At 52.6% G+C, this 16950-nt stretch overlaps 1 pseudogene; it reads left to right on the plus strand.

Annotated features, from left to right (window-relative positions):
- Positions 1 to 326: 326 nt before the first annotated feature.
- Positions 327 to 16950, plus strand: part of LOC133340794 (KH domain-containing, RNA-binding, signal transduction-associated protein 2-like) — a 59471-nt pseudogene continuing 42847 nt past the window's right edge.

The raw sequence follows: 16950 nt of genomic DNA on the forward strand, positions 1-16950 counted from the left end.
AGTCCCGGGGGGGGGGGGGGCATGGTGAGTGGGGGAGTTGTGTACCCCGAGCAACGATTGGAGTTCAACTGAGGCTTTGTAATGCAGATAGTGGAAGTAGATAAGCCGCCTTTTGTGATGCTGCCGGGTAAATTAGTAACGCACATTTCAGTTTGACCCCCCCCCCCCCCCGGGACTATATAATGACTCGTCACAGACACCTCTGAGACGCACTTAAGCGGTTGTGCTTTCGCTACGTTGTCCCCACCTGAAGAAGGACGCTTGTGTTGCGCCCGAAACGTCGTGACTTAATCTATTTTTTTTTACCTATGAACGCATTTGGGTGAAACCCCCCTCCCCCCTCCATGCGTGGGTACTAAATGGATGGCCTCTAATCTCGCATTGTCCGTCTTTCGTTATATTTGTTTTTGTTTCTAAAATTCAAATTCGTGACGTTTTTTTCTTGGTGGTGGGGGAATCGCGCCGCAAGGGGCGGGGGGTCTATTTTCTCTCTCTTCTCGCGGCGTGAGCCCACGTCGGCGGTGACGCGGCCCGGCGGAGGGGGAGCGGTGGGGGGTAGTCGCGGAGTGATACCACCGAGCGGGAGCTGCGAGAGGCAGCAGCAGTCAGCAGCAGCAGCGATCGCAATCGGCAGGCTGTGGTGTTGTTATCGCTGCCCTTGTTGTTTTATTTTGGTTTTATAAAGAGATACCACCACCGAGAACCAGGGAGAAGCAGCAGGGGGAGAAGCAAGGAGCTGCAGCAGCAGCAGCTGGAGTAGGGAGAAGCACCGCTGCCCTCCTGCGCCCCGTGCTGCCCCTGAGAGAAGGAGAGGGGCAGCCCCCGCACCTCCAGCCTCGGAGAGAGAGAGAGAGGAGCTGTCCGCAGCCATGGAGGGCAGCAGCAGCAGTCGGAGCCAGGAGGAGGAGAAGGCGCGCGGCTACGTGCACGAGCTGGAGGCGGAGCGGGACAAGCTGGGCAGCAGCCAGGGGCTGTACAAGCGCCTCATCCAGGAAGGTGCTGCCCGCTCGCATGCTGCCCTGACACACTCACCACTACTCCCCTGCTGCCCTGACACACTGTTCACTACTCACCACCACTCGCATGCTGCCCTGACACACCACCACTCACCACCACTCACCTGCTGCCCTGACACACTCACCACCACTCACCACCACTCACATGCTGCCCTGACACACTGTTCACTACTCACCACCACTCGCATGCTGCCCTGACACACCACCACTCACCACCACTCACCTGCTGCCCTGACACACTCACCACCACTCACCACCACTCACGTGCTGCCCTGACACACTCACCACTACTCACCACCACTCACGTGCTGCCCTGACACACCACCACTCACCACCACTCACGTGCTGCCCTGACACACTCACCACCACTCACCACCACTCACGTGCTGCCCTGACACACTCACCACTACTCACCACCACTCACGTGCTGCCCTGACACACTCACCACTACTCACCACCACTCACGTGCTGCCCTGACACACTCACCACTACTCACCACCACTCACGTGCTGCCCTGACACACTCACCACCACTCACCACCACTCACGTGCTGCCCTGACACACCACCACTCACCACCACTCACGTGCTGCCCTGACACACTCACCACCACTCACCACCACTCACGTGCTGCCCTGACACACTCACCACTACTCACCACCACTCACGTGCTGCCCTGACACACTCACCACTACTCACCACCACTCACGTGCTGCCCTGACACACTCACCACTACTCACCACCACTCACGTGCTGCCCTGACACACTCACCACCACTCACCACCACTCACGTGCTGCCCTGACACACTCACCACCACTCACCACCACTCACGTGCTGCCCTGACACACTCACCACCACTCACCACCACTCACGTGCTGCCCTGACACACTCACCACCACTCACGTGCTGCCCTGACACACTCACCACTACTCACCACCACTCACGTGCTGCCCTGACACACCACCACTCACCACCACTCACATGCTGCCCTGACACACTCACCACTACTCACCACCACTCACGTGCTGCCCTGACACACTCACCACCACTCACCACCACTCACGTGCTGCCCTGACACACTCACCACTACTCACCACCACTCACGTGCTGCCCTGACACACTCACCACTACTCACCACCACTCACGTGCTGCCCTGACACACTCACCACCACTCACCACCACTCACGTGCTGCCCTGACACACTCACCACCACTCACCACCACTCACGTGCTGCCCTGACACACTCACCACCACTCACCACCACTCACGTGCTGCCCTGACACACTCACCACCACTCACCACCACTCACGTGCTGCCCTGACACACTCACCACCACTCACCACCACTCACGTGCTGCCCTGACACACTCACCACCACTCACCACCACTCACGTGCTGCCCTGACACACTCACCACCACTCACCACCACTCACGTGCTGCCCTGACACACTCACCACCACTCACCACCACTCACGTGCTGCCCTGACACACTCACCACCACTCACCACCACTCACGTGCTGCCCTGACACACTCACCACCACTCACCACCACTCACGTGCTGCCCTGACACACTCACCACTACTCACCACCACTCACGTGCTGCCCTGACACACTCACCACCACTCACGTGCTGCCCTGACACACCACCACTCACCACCACTCACGTGCTGCCCTGACACACACACCACCACTCACCACCACTCACGTGCTGCCCTGACACACTCACCACTACTCACCACCACTCACGTGCTGCCCTGACACACTCACCACCACTCACCTGCTGCCCTGACACACTCACCACCACTCACCACCACTCACGTGCTGCCCTGACACACTCACCACCACTCACGTGCTGCCCTGACACACTCACCACTACTCACCACTACTCACCACTCACCTGCTGCCCTGACTGCCCACTACTCACCACCACCACTCACGTGCTGCCCTGACACACTCACCACTACTCACCACCACTCGCCACCACTCACGTGCTGTCCTGACACTGCCCTGACACTGCCCACTACTCACCACCACCACTCACCTGCTGCTCTTCTTACACAGTGCCGTACGCACTTGTGCAGCAGGGTTCTCTCTCTGTCTTTGCGCCGTGTACTCTTTATTCAGACGTCTGTGTGTACAGTATTTATACACAATTCATGGTGATTTTCGTGTTCAAAATTATTGCGACTGCAGCTGCTCGAGTCCATGAGCCCAGAAGATGTATCACGAGTCGATACCACCTACAAGTGGCACAGCTGAAGGCTCTTCCGATTTATCTGCGTGGCCAATATCCCTGAATGATGTGATTTATTAGTTTGGGTTTCAACATAAAGGTGTTGCTACGTCAGTGTAGTTGTTTTGTGTTAGATCGCGTAAATATAAATGTGTCGTTAAACCCACCACCACCCGACACAGCCAATTAGTCAGATTTTATTCACGTAAAAAGAACGTGAACAGAACGTGGCCATTCGTTACTAGTTCAGCACACCGGCGTGTTGGAGAGCAAATCGAGTACTCGGATTGTAACCCAACACAACTATATTATGGATGATGTTGTTGGCGAAAGCCTGCACGTGTTAAACTGCTACCTGAGGTTGAACATCTCTCGCTTGCTCTTGGCACATTTGGTGATGAGTGTTATGAAAGGGGGGGAGTCGTGGCGCAGTGGTTAGCGCACTGACACGTCGGTGGCGAGAGATTTCCGAACCGCTGCTACCACGAACCCACTGGTTCTCTAAACCTTCACTGCAGCCTTGCACCCATTTGGTTCTCAATCGATACTAAAATGTGTAATGTTGATAACTGCATAGGTTTTGATTTAAAGCTTTTGTGACCGAAAGCTTGAGGGAAATAATAAAATAATAAAAATATAAAACAATAAAACTATTTTCTTGCTGTGGATTTCACACCTGATGATGATTGCTTGTGTTGCAGTCGAAACGTCGTGATAATTTTTATTGTTTAATATTTTTATAATTGTATTATTTCCCTTCTACGTGACTTTACCGAAAGAACCAAGAATATATAACTGCATAGGTGTGATGAAACCAAGGAGTTGTACCCTGGGATGCACGCACGCCGCTGACGGTGCTTGCGATGCCCTTTCTGAGTGGGTCGCGAGGCATGGCCAGGTTATTTTAAGAAGGTAATCATCGAAAACACAAATTAATCATGGGGCACGTAAGTCACACAACTACTTTGTTTCATCACACCTACGTAGTTGTTAACATTCTACATTTTTGTATCGATGAGAACCAAGGGTAGGGCAATGCTAGAGTAAAGGTTAAGCGAGCCATGGTTATAGTGACACACTTAATACCGGCGTGTCAACAATTACGATGCGGTGTCTGTGTGTGTGCGTGCACGCAAAGTGTGTGCATTGTACAGTCGTAATAGATAGGTTTTCCTGAAATGAGCGAGGCGATTTACGACAGGGGATTGTGAATGTTGGAGACGATGGGAGGGAGGGAGTGCCACGGGTGGAGCGGTGAGAGGGGAGAAACTGGAGATGGAGAAGTGAGGTGAGCTGCAGTGTGGTGAGGGAGTGGGTGAGTGAGTGAGTGTGTGGTGATTGTGTTGCTGTGACCGCCAGTGTGGTGAATGAGTGGGTGAGTGTGTGAGTGAGCGGCTGGGTGGGAGAGTGAGTGAGTGGGTGAGTGAGTTGTTGTGTGGGAGAGTGAGTTGTGACCACCAGTGTGTTGAATGAGTGTGCGAGTGAGCGGCTGGGTGGGAGATTGAGTGGGTGAGTGAGTTGTTGTGACCGCCAGTGTGGTGAATGAGTGGGTGAGTGTTGTTGTGACTTGCAGTGTGAGGTCTCAACATGCGTGGAGGAATGAGTAAGTGGAGTTCACGGGAATACGAACCAGGCTAGTAGAGTAGCAGTGGCAGGAGATTGATGCATTTGGGAGGCTGCATACCACGCATATCCTGTCATGAGTGAACATTCGTGCGTGTGCGTGCGTGCGCGCAAGCCTGCGGCTCGGTGTAGTGTGACGCACGGCTGTGATCTTAAAGAGAGCATTGGACGTGGAACTGTATTAAAAATCCACATGGCGTGTGTCTGTCTGTCTGTGTGCACTCGGCACGCAGATAATTAACAATGCTAACATTATAACCGTCTTCGATGATGTTTTTCTGTCGTTTTTTCTAATCCGGAATTTGTCCCGAATTGATGAGCCCACGTTTTGTTGCTGACCGCGTGGCGTATTGAGCATCAGGGCCGGTGCCCAACGACCGCGATAGAAACGAGAAAGATCCCCCGTATGGCCCTAACAGACTGTTGGGGTGCTGTTCGTGAGCACCTACCAAGGCCACACAAGGGGGTGGTGGGTGGCCAGCACTACGCCCGGCCGCCTTTGTCTCCCGAGTGGCGATGTTTACACACACCGCGACCAGGTCCTCATTTGAGGCTGAGTGGACCTCGGGGAGGCCCAGGACCGGTTCAGATAATGGTCACCGGTGTTGGTGGCCGTGAGCGGGAATCGAACTCGGGTCGCCGGGTTCGTAGCGCAGCACTAACCACGACACTACCGATCCCCCCGTGATAGAAAACACAAACACGCGCTCACTTGCTTCTTCAGCTGAGAATGTGGCCTGAACAGAAATGTAAACAGAAAAACTGGCATTTCTTCCTCAAGCCAAACCTGGCATGCTGCTAACATTGCGTTTGAAGTGTTAGATTCAGAATCTTTAGTCATACCGGAGGAATCCGATGAGCTATAAAGTTCTTCTTCAACAGATGTCTAGTCGAGACTCACTTCTTACACGCGAGTTTTTCGGGTTGTTCCCACGTACGCGGTGTTTGTGGGGCTTCTTTTCCATCAAGAAGAAGCTCCCAGTGAAATGTTGGACATCCGCGTGCCGAACAACAAAAACAACCGACACCTACCTAGTCCAGTGTAGTGACGACTGCGCGTGTTTACTAACAAACACCGACCTAGTCCAGTGTGGTGTAACGCAGTTGTGTTCCTAGAGTTTTGTCTCGAACTCGATCCCCCCACGTCGCCGCACAGCCTGAACAGACTGATGGGGCAAGTGCTGTTAGCGAGTAGCACCTATGAAGGCCGGCATGTCACACGAGGGGCTTGGTGGTCAGCACCACGTCCGGCCGCCTTTGTCTCCCCAGTGGTGATGTTTACCCACGACACCGAATACTCACTTGAGGCTGAGTCGACCTTGGCCGTACGCCCAATGGATTGTGTAAAAAGAATACCCTTCGATTTGTCATATGTGGAGACGAAAAATATGGCAAGAAGGCAATATTAATGTTTTTGTTGTCGTAATTCGCACCTTCGACAAAGTCGCCCGGAACACACTCGCCCCACCGGTTCTCCTCGCCTCTCACAAGCTAAGCAGGGAAACAACAATACATGTTGAGCCTGTGCTTGGACCAGCTCCAATCGCCTCCTGTAACAAACAAACTAGGTTCTATAGGCTGCGGCGGGGCCTACGTTTATCATTGGAGAGCAGTGTGGCAAAAGTGCACTGTTGTACTGCACGGCACTATGTTCCAGCCTTCAACGACCCGCACCTACCGGCGTGGTGAAGTATGGTCATGTGGCCTTCGCATTCCACGTGGTGTTGGGAGTCCGTCATCCAGAATGGCATTGAAAAAAGTCGTCTGTACAAGTGCTGTTGGTAGGTCTAGCCCTTTGTGAGCATGGTTATAATTTTGGTTGTTTAGCACGAGCATCAAGATGTGGGGGTAAAGAGATTATAAAGAGCCAGCGGTGTCCACAATCGGGATCGGGATCTTTATTTCGATGGCAGGGGGAATCCGATGAGCTGCTTTTTTCACGGACATCCCAGTGTGGGGAGGACGGCGGGTCAACGGGTTAACAACAAACACCTTGCCACGTGCGCTGCGGGCAGCGAGAGCTGCATCGACTCCGCCGATGTGTTTTGTAAATATCCTCTTCATTTGTGCCCACGCGTCACACAAAGCCGTCCCGACCGCTTTGTGTGACAAACCAAAGATCACAAACCCCGGTGGAGCCGAACCACGGGCTGCTGCGGCGGCATGCTTTGGCAACCCGCGTTGGCACTTTGAAAGGGCTTGTGGCCAGCAAGCTTCACGCCTTGCCGCCTTTGTCTCCCCAGTGCTTTTGTTTTCACGCGCACACACACACACTGCACCAGGTAGTGATGTGAGGTTGAGTCGACCTGGCGGAGACCCAGAAACGGTGCATACCTATGACACCGCCGATGTTATCCATCATAACATTGTTAAGCAATCGTTGAGGTAACCACTGTGCACTCACGAACGCCACCGTGGCATCCCATCCACTCTAACCCACGACCTCCTGTATACCAGGTGAGGGAGTTAACATCTCACCACCGTGGCGCCCCATCCACTCTCTCCCAATGACCTCTTTATGTAAGTTATATTTTATTTACCTCTGTTTCAACTCGAGCAGCCGGTGTTATTGCAGTGTGGTTACCAACCCACGCGGGCCATTCAAACACCCCCGTCGTACAAAGACAACAAACACGCGTTGTGAAGAAAGGGTGTAATTCTAAAGTGGAGAATAAAGGGAATTGTAGAAAGACGGAAGTGGTTAGGGTGGTATTCAGCAAGGCGAGATGCCTGTTTGCTGTTCTACAGAATTCAAATGAAGGCAAATTCATTCAGGTTCGTTGGTTTAATTCTACCCTGAGTAACTTTGCGTGGCAGTTTACCCGCCATGACGTGTGTGTGTGGGGTTCAGACTCACAATCGTTGAAACCAAAAAAAATTCATCGTCGAGCGAACGGCTGAAAAGTGCGCAAGGAAGCACGGAGAGAAGCACGTTTGGGGATCACGTCGAGGGACAGAGAGAGGAGAGAGGGAGGGAGAGGGGGAGAGGGGGAGAGAGAGGGGGAGAGAGAGGAACGGGAGTGGATCGGAGAACACCATCGGCTGCGATCGCTGCCACTTGATAAATTCAGAGTGGGCGAGGGCCGGACGCATCGCGCGACAAGGGCCGACGGTGGACAATGGTCACGGGTGATTGGGGAGAGATGGCCCCAGGGACCGGAACGCGTCCGAGGGGGGAGATGGAGCTCTTGCTGTAAACCGGTGACTAACATATGCATACCTTGCACGTCTCGGACGATGATAAATGGCCCGAGAGGGAGGAGGGTAAGTCAAGCGCTTGCTTTTGAAGTCCGTGAACCGTGAACACAACTCGAGATTGTTATGGTACTTAACGGAGAAGAAATTAGCAGTTTGGCCTCGAGCAAATTAGGAGCCGTGCTGAGTGAGAAGTCAGATTACAGCAATTGATGCCGTAATTACCGCTGGAGGCTTTTGGCGGGCCATCGAACAAAGACGGACACTGCATCGTTCGGCGCTTTCAGATGCGCTGCTTCTGTGGCCGTCTGGAACGCTCTTCCTTCCGATATTAGGAAGCCAATGGAGCTACACACTTTTAACTCGTCTATATTGAGAACTCATTTTATTCGAACTGCTTTTAGTGTTTAGTTTGTTGTCCTTCCCCCGCACCTGCGATTAGCACGGTTGGCTACGTACGGTGCGAAAGACGTTCAACGTACGTACACACGCACGGGTTGTCATTGAAGCTCTGGCGTTACAGGTCGTTGAGGGCCCTAACCTGGCCACAAAGCCAGCCAGCTCGCTCGCGTGCCCGGTGGTGGCTGTGAGTCTGCGTTACACGTGAGATGTGTACGCAGGCCTGAATAAAGACTGGGGCGCCGTGGGTAGCATTTAGCAGAATCCAGCATCATTCCAATATATTGTGCGATGATGATGCTACGCCGAGACGCAGTTTCTGTTGGCTCGATTGCGTTATATCTATTTCACATCCGCGTTATGAAGAAACATGCGTTTCCTACCACATAATTCAAAATGGGGGTAATCCAAAAATATAACCATTTTCGTCAATCTCTGCCAAAAATAAACGATTGACCGATCAAGGTGCTTGCTCAGTGATAACACTTTCCTGCTCCCGTCAGAAGACTTGGCCTACTAAGTGGATGATAGCAGAGCCATGCCAATCAACATCAATCAAACTCTGCCCCACTGTTGTACAGATATTGTAACTACTGTACTGTAGAGGCGATCACGTGGATTTCAGATTAACCGGAACAACATATTTGTCCGGTTCAAGCATGGTACGACTTGTAATGAACATTTCCAAGAATAACAATGTATCGCTGTTTTAGATTATTAATTTGGGCTCAAGGGAACATCAACGAGCTATTCACTTATTTTAAAATCTCTGTGTGCGCGGTTAATCTGCAAATCGGATAAACCGCACGCGGATAATCGAGAGTCTGCCGTACATTCATCACTGTGATGTGTTTTCCGGAATGCAAGTCGGGCCGCGAGGTGGGGCGGAGGGGGCGGTTTGGGCTGGGGGGGTTGATCGTGACCTCTGTTATATCCACGGCCTACGACCTGCCGGGGTGTGGCAATGTTACATGTCCCGTCGGTCGCTCGCTCGGAATGGCAAACCAATTAGCCCAGCAAATTGAATTAAAGAATAACATTCGTACAGCTAAAGCCACCTTTACTGAAGGCATGCCAGCACTTGCTAATGTGTATAGGTGCTACTACGTATGGTGCCTATATATATTCACACGTAGTGAGTTACATGCATAACAAGGCATGCATTGGAGTGGTGTCCATGAGACCGGCGATTAACGGGAAGTGAAGGCCTAAGGGCAGTTGGTGGGATACTGCCAGAAAAGATCTATGGGTCTCTGTGCGAGTCTGTGGATCTCTGCAAGTGTGGCGAGATGTTAACTACCTGACCTGGTATACAGGAGGTCGTGGGTTTGATTGCGACTGATGCCTGCTTTGTATTTTGAGTTTGCATGTTCTCCCCGTGGTTGTTTGGATTTATAATCAACGTGCGTTTAGAATATTGTAGCTGCTATACATTTCCCCACGATAGGCCACTTAGTTGAGCTATCATTTATGGCTAGGTCGCTTCTGAAAAAGTTCTCAGCAGGCCTTACCTGGTAAAATAAAAAATAATAGAAGTTTTTGGGTCTCTGTGTTAGTCTATGGGTCTCTGCATGAGTCTAAGGGTCTCTGTGAGAGTCTAAGAGTCTCTGTGAGTCTGTGGGTTTCTGTATTAGTCGATGGATCTCTGCAAGTGTTTGGGTCTCTGCGTGAGTGTAAGGGTCTCTGTGTGAGGCAATGGGTCTGTGAGTCTGAGACCAGATGGTGGAATGAAACTGTCAGGGCAAACCTTGGAGGATCTGGTGGTGGGTGAGACGCGTTGGTAGTGAGGTGTGGTGGTGGTGGTGTGGTGCTTGTGGTGGCGGTGGTTGTTGTGGATGTGGCATCACCGGCTTGGCCCACGGTGACGTCTCCAGTTCATGAGTGAGAGTTGGTCAATCCTTCTTTCCTTTGTATGGCTGAGTGTATCGTCGTGATGTCTCCGTCATATTTGTGGATAAGGCATTGCGTCGTTATACGTTGTTACAGTCCGTTCTGGACCATCACAGTCGCAGACTACTACTGGAGATTCTTTTATTTTCCATTTGCACATCCGCATCCACTGCTGCTGCCACAGTTTGTGCAGTGGATGCGGTTTAGGGTGGACCGTGAGCAGCTTTGTTGAAGATCAAACCCCAGGGGATCTTCCGTGTCGGGTCTTTTACAACAAGGCGGTGTTTGTTTGTTTGTTCTTTCAAACTCCATTCAGCCACAATGTGGCGTCGGCAAAGCTGCGACTATGAACGACGCGCTCGTCTGTTGTAAGCCGCCGCCTGGCACGGTGCGGACTCTGCGTCTTTGTTTGTAATTAAACAGAGGCTGCCGCGTGCATTATTGATGCAACTCGACGCGCAACGCAACACCACGTTGTGTTCGTGCACCCCCCCCCCCCCCCCCCCCGTTCGAGGATATGAAGATAACGTAAAAGAAACTCAGTGATTGAGTAAATGCGAGGAATAATAAGATATCGCATCACCAGCTTATGTGTTTCAGTGTCATAAGCAGGTGCAGACCGCGGTGTACTTTGTCTTTCAGTATTACGACTATCCGTGTTCAACCCACTGTTGGTGCATCCGCCAGTCATCTCAGTCAGATAACCCACGGCACTTGGGGTCTGTTCCGTGACCTCTTGCCGGCAGCGAGCCTTCAACACTTGACGAGGCCCCAAAGTGCACCTAGCCTGGCACAAGCGCCGTGGTGACGTTGCTGCTGCTGCTGTTGTACGGGCGGGCCACGTTTCCCGTCCTCGCGAGGTGACGTCGCCGCTCGGAGCTCCGCGGATGTTTGCCCAGAGTCTGGTCGCGTCACGCGTCGTGGTCACCGCCACTTGTAGCTGTCGCTCACCCGGGGAGGCGCGCCACGGTGGTGACGGTGGCGCCGCAGTGCCTCCCGCTCTGGCCCCTTGTTCCTCCGGCTCTCGCCCTCCGTTCCTCCCGCTCCCGTTCACCCGGTGAGCCGTGCGGTTGACAGCCCTTTTATTGCTGGTTAAGGGCCTACCTTCGCCGTGTGAGACGGTGTGGGCTATATTTGACCATACTTCACCACACTGGTCAGTGGGTGTTGGGGAAGGTGGCGAGCGTAAGCCGCGTGGGCCTTCCGAAGTCCAGAAGAGCAGCGCTGGTGGACAGCAGCGATACTACAACAACAGCAACCACAGGTTTCGAGTTTTAAAGTGAACTCTGGCAACCGGGCGTGCATGTGACTTCACCCATGCAAGCGCTGTCCAGGCTGAACCGCCGCTTAGCTTCCGGGATCCGATGACATTAGCCGGCATCCCGGGTGCTGCGTTCGTTCGTTACCGCTCGATGCAGTTGCGACGGTTACATGCCCCTCGGTCGAGGATGCTGGCATGAGCTTTGGAGGGTAGGCCTCTATCCAACAGTGGCTTGATCGTGGCTGATTGTTGATTGTGATACTGCTTTTCCCCCTTGATGTGGGCCCATTATTATCCCCTGCTAAGAATGGGCAGTGAATGGGGAGTCCAGGTGGTGCGTCTGCACGTGTAGTGCGTCTTCCGGTCGTCTCAGTCGGTCAACCCATGGCACCTGGGTCTGTCTCATAACCTCCTGCCAGCGAGCTTTCCGCACCATCCTACAGTAGGATGTGGAGCTGAGTTGACCTGCCAAAGACAATGTCAACGTCGGCCTCTGTGGAGGAGGCTCGTGAAGGACGCTGCTACTGGGCAGTTGGAGGCAGTCACCCTCCAACAACAGCCAAGGGCAGAGCAACAACGCTCACAGCAACGAGCGGAGCGCCGAGCGGATAAAATGCAGAGTTGAGAGGGTGGGGAGCACAGTTGGTGCTTCTGCCGGTCGTCTCAGACAATCAACCCACAGCACCTGGGTCTGTCCCGTGACGTCCTACCAGCAACGAGCCTTCCACACATCACGTGATGGCCTCAGATGTGCACCCGGCCTGGCACAGGCTCCACGGTGACGTCACCGCCGCTTGTACAGAGAATAACTTAGAATAATCACAATACAGGTTTTTGGGTTAGATCGTGTAAGTATAAATGTGTCGTAACCCTCCACCACCCGAGACAGCCAGGAGTGACTAATTGGCGCGTTTTCTTTACGTGACAAACCTTCCTGGCTGTGTCGGGTGGTGGTGGGTTATGACGCATTTATACTCAACGTGATCTAACCCAGAAACCTTGATTGTGAATAATATTGATCGCGAAAGCCGCCTACTACGTGTTACATTTAGAATGTGAAAGTCTTTTAAACCTTGATGCCGCATGACCCTTGTTTGGCGATGAGCCTGCCATTTTAATTTTAGTTTCGAGGTGTGCGTTCTCTCACTCCGAGCGTGTCGAGGAAGTAACAGTGCTGCTGCGTACACGTGTCGTGCATTTGGTTTTTTGCATGCGTGGGTGTTTTTTTGCAAAACCGTGCTACGAGGGAGCAGCAGCAGCAGAAATTCATAAATGATGCTCCCTCACCTGTCACAGCGGTCACAGGAATAACTGGTTCTTTGACATTTTTTTTGACCCGAGCAAGGACTGCTGCTGGCTGCCCCCCCCACCTCTGCCACCCGCCCACTGCCGCGGGCCCTTGCCCGTGGATCTTCTCACCTGTTTTTTAAATCGCCGACGCTATTGCCACAACATTCACGAGCGCTGCTGTGTGAGCAGAATGCCAGGGGAATTATACGTCTACGGGAGGGGAATTAGACGTCTATGGGAGCGAGCAGCATTCCAGACGGGTAACAGTTTTGCCGCTTGCTTTCTTGTTTGGGGAGGTGGCCCCAGCGGTGGCCCCAGCGGTGGCCCAGCGGTGGGCCCAGCGGTGGGCCCAGCGGTGGCCCCGGCAATGGCCCCAGCGGTGGCCCAGTGGTGGGCCCAGCGGTAGCCCTGGCTATGGGCCCAGCGGTGGGCCCAGCTGTGGCCCCAGTAGTGGCCCCGGCAATGGCCCCAGCGGTGGCCCAGCGGTGGCCCCGGCTATGGCCCCAGCGGTGGCCCAGTGGTGGGCCCAGCGGTAGCCCTGGCTATGGGCCCAGCGGTGGGCCCAGCTGTGGCCCCAGTAGTGGCCCCGGCGGTGGCCCAGCACTCGCCACTCTTTGGGATTGGTTCGCGCTTCGAGTCCCGGGGGGCCGCCCTCGTTAACCCTGGCATCGGAGAATCCCGTAACGAAGGGGACGATCCCGTGACACAGCATCGTCACGAGTTCGGCCCGCCGCTGCATGCTACTGGCTGCCGTCGCGGCCCAAATTTTCGCCAAATGTCCTCAATTGGTAGTGACACGCAGCAACCATCAGGCCCCTCTCCTGCGAACGCTTGAAAAGGTCTTGAGATCCCGCTGAGGCTTTCCTGGGTTAAACATGCAGATGAACTGTCACAACAATGACAGCAATAACAATGATTAAGTATATTTCCAGTGCGTTGAGCTAGATATCCTCTAGAGCGTTGCTAGGCAACGCAAGTCCCTCTCCTTCCCTACCCCGTCGCCACTCCCCCGTTGCTCTCTTATTGCCGCCTCCGTGTGTGTCCGTGTGTGTACGTGTGTGTACGTGTGTCTGTGGGAAGCGGTGGCGTAGCGGTTAGCGCTGTGCTGTGTTATGTACCTGGTCAGCCGAGTTCAATTCCTGCTCACGGCCGACACCAGTAACAATTATCTGAACCGGTCCTGGGCCTCCCTTAGGTCGACTCAGCCTCAAATGAGTACCTGGTGCAGTGTGTAAAACATCGCCACTAGGGAGACAAAGGCGGGCAGGCAGGCGGGCGTGGTGCTGCCCATTCACCCCATCGTGTGCTGAGGAGAGAAACCTATACTACCCCAACCAAAAAGACCTCAACGACTTGATCAGAGATCTTGGTCTCACCAAGTCCAATGCCAAGCTTTTGATGTATAGGCTCAAGAAGTGGAACTTGTTGGATGAAAGGGTGCAAGTCGCAGATCAGAGGAAGCGTCACCAACCTTTTTGCAGCTTCTTCACCCGTCAAGATGGGCTCTGCTTCTGCCACAATGTGACCAGTCTGTTTGAGGCAATCGGTCTCGCCTGTAACCAGAATGAGTGGCGCCTCTTCATTGACAGCTCATCCAGGTGCCTCAAAGCCGTGCTGCTCCATAATGGTAACAAGTATCCGTCTCTTCTCCTGGCTTACTCGGTGCACCTCAAAGAGGATTACAGCAGCATCAGGAACTTGCTGGACGCCTTGAAGTATGATGAGTACGGCTGGGAGGTCATCGTGGACTTCAAAATGGTGCCATTCCTGATGGGTCTCCAAGGCGGTTTCATCAAGTTTCCCTGCTGTCTTTGCCTTTGGGACAGCAGGGACACCAAGGCGCACTACCACAGGCGAGACTGGCCACAGTGGACCGAGTTCTCTGTGGGGAGGAATAATGTCAAGTGGGAGCCACTGGTGGACCCCTGGAAGGTGCATGATGCCACCACTGCACATCAAATTGGGCCTTATGAAACAATTTGTCAGGGCTGTAGATAATGAGTCGGCAGCCTTCAAGTACCTTCAAGACTTCTTCCCTAAGCTGTCTAAGGTAAAGGTCAAAGCCGGTGTCTTCGTCGGATCACAGATAAATAAGCTCCTGGAGTGCAATGAATTCCCCAAGAAGCTCACTAGTAAGGAGAAAGTGCCTTGGAACAGCTTTGTCGCAGTGGTTCGTAGCTTCCGGGGCAATCATAAGGTCGAAAGCTATGTGGAGCTGGTTGAGACTTTGGTGAAGAACTACGGCACAATGGGCTGTAGGATGTCCCTCAAAGTCCATATACTTGATGCTCATCTTGATAAATTCAAGGAGAACATGGGAGTGTACTCGGAGGAGCAAGGCGAGCGCTTCCACCAGGATATACTGGACGTTTAACGCCACTACCAAGGACAGTATAACGAGAACATGATGGGAGACTACATTTTGGGGCTGATTCGTGAAAGTGATTTACATTATAATTGTAAATCTCGAAAAACTACTCGCTTCTAAATCTTTTGTAGTAATTTTTGTATTACTTTAGTATAAATATATGTTAATTTAGATTCATGTTTTTTTCCGACTTTGTGAACGAAAAGACACAAATTCACCCGTTTTCTCATTGAAAATAGGTAGAATTCAAAAGATTACTGTCCTGGTCACAAAAGCAAAGTTTGTGGGGAATAATAGCCATTTTCTATACTTTTTAGGCATAGGCAATTAGGAAATAACACTTACTACCCAGGAACAAAAATTGTGTTACATCGTGTAATCGCTAACAGCACTTGCCCCAACAGTCTGTGTAGGCTATACGGGGGATCTTTGTCTTCTGTGTACGTTGAACCTCTTTTGCAGCGTATGTATCCAACCGCGCCAATCGGAGGTTCCTGCCAAGTTTGTGATTTGTGACTTTTTATCCTTACCCGTATGGTATCGTTAGTTCAATGTCAACTTGCTGTTTCATTGACGGACTACTACTGCTGTGTTGTCGTTGTCTTGCTGTAGTCTGGGACTGTTCTTGTTGTTGTTTTGCTGTATTGCTCAACTGGTAACGAATTGGCCGTGTCGGGGGGTGGTGGCGGGTTTAATGACACATTTATAGTTACGCTATCTAACCCAAAAACAACCTTTATTATGGATAATATTGGTCGCGAAAGCCCTACCTACTACTAAACTGCCTTGCCCTAGCTGGCCTTTAGTGTTGAAAATTCTGACTTATTTACTTAGTTTTTATTTATTTATGTATATTTAGTGATTTGCTTACCTTTTCTCTCTATTTTTGCAATCCTATAATTTTGTTGTTGTCTTTTTGTTGTTGTTGTCGTTTGTTGTCGTAACTTTGACCCCGAGACCCCAGACTGGACATCTGTGAATCAGAGCTTCATGGCTCATCGGATACCTGCTCCTGCAAGTCTAAATAAAGATTCTAATTGTCGTGGTTAGTGGGAGAGGCTATATTGTTGCTGTTGCAGCTGCTGCTGCTTATCTCATCTTAACGTAAATTACATAGGGTCTTAACCATGCATACATCCGAAATACAATGGGGATTATAGCTGCCGGCTCACCTGACAGGTACTCACTTCCCTTTGCTTTCTGTTGGCCGGATGCCACTTCAATCGCTACTTCTTCCTCATTCAAGGCACCACTCCCCTAACTGGGAGCGAGCCGAGTGGGAACTTCACCGGTTTCTCAAGTGGGCACCACACCCCCCCCCCCCCCCCCCCTTTGCCGCTGTTTCGTCGATTAGCCCACTCCACCTCGGGGCAGCTCGGCGGCAGAGCCAGCGTCCTGGAACTACCCCCTCGATCCGCCGCTCAACTCAGCCTTTGCCTCCCTTACTGCCGGCTTGGCTCTGCCACCGCTCACTCCGCTTCAGCCGGATCCAACAGGATGCCGCTGCTGCTGCCTGCCAACAACTTCTTCCTTCGATGCCGAGCCGCCCCCAGCGCTCTCCGGAGTGGTTGTCCTGCGAAGCTCCTGCAGCCGACCTCAACTGGTAGACTCCAGCCTCTCCATCCATCCCGCTGCTCTCAAGGATGACGGACTGGTGTTTCCTGAGCGTCTGCTCA

Source organism: Lethenteron reissneri, chromosome 10 (genome assembly GCF_015708825.2).
Source record: "Lethenteron reissneri isolate LAM-NWPU_2019-01 chromosome 10, ASM1570882v1, whole genome shotgun sequence".
Taxonomy (NCBI): Eukaryota; Metazoa; Chordata; class Hyperoartia; order Petromyzontiformes; family Petromyzontidae; genus Lethenteron; species Lethenteron reissneri.